This window comes from Bison bison, unplaced genomic scaffold (assembly GCF_000754665.1).
Source record: "Bison bison bison isolate TAMUID 2011002044 unplaced genomic scaffold, Bison_UMD1.0 scf7180017864054, whole genome shotgun sequence".
NCBI lineage: Eukaryota > Metazoa > Chordata > Mammalia > Artiodactyla > Bovidae > Bison > Bison bison.
The window spans coordinates 899,767-903,819 of record NW_011494626.1 but is presented as its reverse complement, the minus strand read 5'-3'; positions in this window follow the sequence as shown (position 1 = coordinate 903,819).

Here is a 4,053-nt window from a genome sequence, read left to right as displayed (position 1 = left end):
ATTAATGAGGGAAGCATGAAGCAAATGAGGGAAGCAAAATGGCTGCCTGAGGTAGACAGGACTTGATATAACCCAGGACTCCTGGCAGAATTTCTCAGCAAACATATGGTAGGTGGTATATCCTTGAATTTGCAGGGTCTAGGAAACCAGGTGAGGAAGAGAAAAATAAAGTTCAAGAATGTCTGGAAAAAAAGAAGAAATATGAGAAATAAATAAAAGAACAAATAGAATCTTCATGACTAAATTAATTTTAAAATAGAACAAAATATGCACTTGAAATTTTAAAAGACAAAGACAGAGAAAGAAGACAAAGTGAGCAAGTTAAATGAAGCTGAAGAGTGACTTCACCAGAAGCTTAACTTTGACTAACAAAGTAAAATTGGAAAATTGTGACTTTTAGTCCATCTTAAAGCTCATATGCTTCCAGAAGCTTTCTCTGATTACTACAGTACATATTAACCACTCTCTTTAAAAAGTTTATTGTAAAAAAATAAAAAAATAAAAAAGTTTATTGTAGCATTAACTACCTGAATATTTGTTTGAAAGTGAAAATGTGTCGTTCAGTCATGTTTGACTCTTTGTGACTCCATGGACTATAGCTCCCCAGGCTCCTTTGTCCATGGGATTCTCCAGGCAAGAATACTGGAGTGGGTTGCCTTCCCCTCCAGGGAATCGTCCCAACACAGGGATCGAACCCAGGTCTCCTGCATTGATAGGCAGATTCTTTACCATCTGAGCCACCAGGGAAGCCCTGAATATTTGTTTGCCTAAAATGCACTTATAAAACTTTGTTTAGGGAATAGTGCACCCTGATTCCTTTAGGCAATTTAAGAAGTGATTTTATCTATATGTTTATGCTTGGAATCAATACATCCCTGTGATGTTTTTGGCAGCATGTGTCTGCACCTGTATTTGTCATTAAAGAAACTGGGCAATAAAGCCCAGTCTGACTCCTTTCCCCCCAAGTAGCAAACAAAGGTCCGGCCAGGATCTGTGTTCTCTGAGAAATATTCAGTATTTTGTCCATAATCACATGTGGCCCCAGGCACAACTTCTGTGTCTGCTGCATCCTCTGACTCTTTTGCATATTATGGATGATGAACATATATTTTACTCTAATTCAGAAGAGTAACCTCAGACAATGACTGTGGTTCTGGAATAGGGCAGCAGAAAGAACATTTTCATAAAGTTTATAAATATGTTAATATGTATTGTGGGATTATTTCCTTTCATTCACAGTCTAATTAAACAATCTTAAAACATATTGTTTAAAATAATATCTAGGGCTTCCCTGATAGCTCAATTGGTAAAGAATCTGCCTGCAATGCAGGGAACTCTGGTTCGACTCCTGGGTTGGGAAGACCTGCTGGAGAAGGGGTAGGCTACCCACTCCAGTATTCTTGGGCTTCCCTGGTGGCTCAAAAGGTAAATAACCCACCTGCAATTGGGGAGATTGGGTTCAATCCCTGGGTTGGGAAGATACCCTGGAGAAGAGAAAGGCTACCCAGTCCAGTATTCTGGCCTGGAAAATTCCATTGACTGAATAGTTCATGGGGTCGTAAAGAGTCGGACACGACTGAGCAACTCTAACTTTCAATTCTTTTCTAGATACTTTAAGGGAAATTTGGACAGAGAGACTTTTAGGAACAAGGGTCTGAGTGGGGAATAGCCCACTCTCATTCTTCACGAGGAGATTTTTCCCAGACTTGCTTGTATATTCCTTCCCAGTGAACACAAGACTTGCTTGCAATGGGAGTTGATGCCTGAATGAGTGAAAGTCACTCAGGCATGTCCGACTCTTTGCAACCTTATGGACTATACAGTCCATGGAATTCTCCTGGCCACAATACTGGAGTGAGTAGCCTTTCCCTTACCCAGGGGATCTTCCCAACCCAGGGATCAAACCCAGGTCTCCTGCATTGCAAGAGGATTCTTTACCAGCTGAGCCAGCAGGGAGGCCCTACAGACACTTTTGTTGGTGTGTGACAGATATTTTTATTAATACTTACAGTAACCTATTAATTCCAAAGAAGGCAATGGCACCCCACTCCAGTACTCCTGCCTGGAAAATACCATGGACGGAGGTGCCTGGTAGGCTGCAGTCCATGGGGTCGCTGAGGGTCGGACACGACTGAGCGACTTCCCTTTCACTTTTCACTTTCATGCATTGGAGAAGGAAATGGCAACCCATTCCAGTGTTCTTGCCTGGGACGGGGGAGCCTGGTGGGCTGTTGTCTATGGGGTCACACAGAGTCGGACACGACTGAAGTGACTTAGCAGCAGTAGCAGCAGCAACCTATTAATTCAAAAAAATCTTAAGCCAGCCACCATGTGCAAATCTAGATTCTCTGACAGAAAAAAAGGTACAAAATGGCCCTTTCTTCAAGGAATTCAAAGCCTAGATGGGAGGCAAAGCCCACACAGAAGAGAACATTGACAAGGCAGATGAGCCTATAGAATAGGTTTTACAATTTGTATATTTAGACTTTGCAGGTACTGATCGAGCCCCATGGCAACTTTTCTGTGTTGACTTTTCAGGCATTATCTCAATTTTTTTAAACCAGTCAGAGATATCAATATGATCATCATCCATGTTCATATCAGATGTGAACACAGCCAAGACCATCTTCAGCTCAAAACCTGACAATAGTTTCTCTTCTCAGGCACCAGAGTAGCAGAATTATTACAATGGCTATAAAGCCTGTTGGTTGGAATTCAATCTTCCTCTTCCACATCCATGCTAAGTCCTTCCCTCCTGCTCCTTGTCTCCCTGCTGGCTCCCCATGCTCTGGATGTGATTGTCTCCTCAAAACACACAGAGCTTATCAAGCTGTTTACACCTCAGTGTTCACCCACACTGCATTTCTTCCAATTCTTCCCTTCTCTTCCCAAATCAAACTGTGTTAGAAAGGCCTTTGTAAAACTCCCTAAGGGAAACTTCAGGCCCCACCCTAGCAGCCAATTCTTTCACCACCTCACTTTTCTTTCCTCCAAAACCTTCTCCTGTTGATGTATCTTTACATGCTGATTCGTTTATTATCTCTCCCTGACCAGCTGAGACTTTGCTTTGTTCCTTGGTTTAGTCCCAGCATCTGGGGTGAAACCAGCACTAAGGGGCTCCACAAACATTTGTGGAGTGGTCTGGATAAGATAAGTAAGGCTTGGAGAGCTTAGACAATAGCCAGTCATAGCTCCATGGTGGAAATGAAGTAGAATCCCCATCTTCTAATACTACCTATCTGGATGGGCTTGGAGGAAAAATGTCCAACTCTTTGTGACCCCATGGACTGCATGCAGTATGCCAGGCCTCCTTGTCTTCACCATCTACCACAGGCCGTGGACCCTGGAAACACAGCTTAGAAACATCAAGTTCTGTCTTTGAAATTTTGATAAATGTGAAAGAGGTATATGATTTTTGAGAATGGGTCCACATTTTTTTCTTTGTTATTAATGTCTAAATACATCAATTCATCCAGCATGGTTTTTGTATGAACTCTGTGCCAAGATCTCAAAGTCATTTTTGTTCTTCTTTCTTTTCTCAGGGAGATAGGTAGATACATGATTGATCAACCCATCAGTCAATTGTTGTTGTTGTTGTTGTTTAATGACTAAGTCGTGTCTAACCCCACAGACTGTAGCTTCCTGAGATCCTCCATTAGGATTTCCAAGGCAAGAATACTGGAATGGCTGTCATTTCCTTCTCCAAAGGATTTTCCCAACCCAGGGATCAAACCCAAATCTCCCATGTCTCCTGTGTGGGCAGGCAGATTCTTTACCACTAATCCACTAGGGAAGCCCAGATAGACAAATAGAACCTTTCAAATCTACTCTTGCTTGTTTCCTTATCTCTAACTACAAACACCCTTGCCTTATTTCCCCTTTCAGTATCCTACAAAGAGCAACAGCACTTCCAATATCTACCCAATTAAAACCCTGAACGACAGGGTTTCAGCTATGCATTATACTCTGTGTGCTGTGCTGTGCTATACTTACTCAGTCGTGTCTGACTCTTTGTGATCCCATGGACTGTAGACCTCCAGGCTCCTCTGTCCA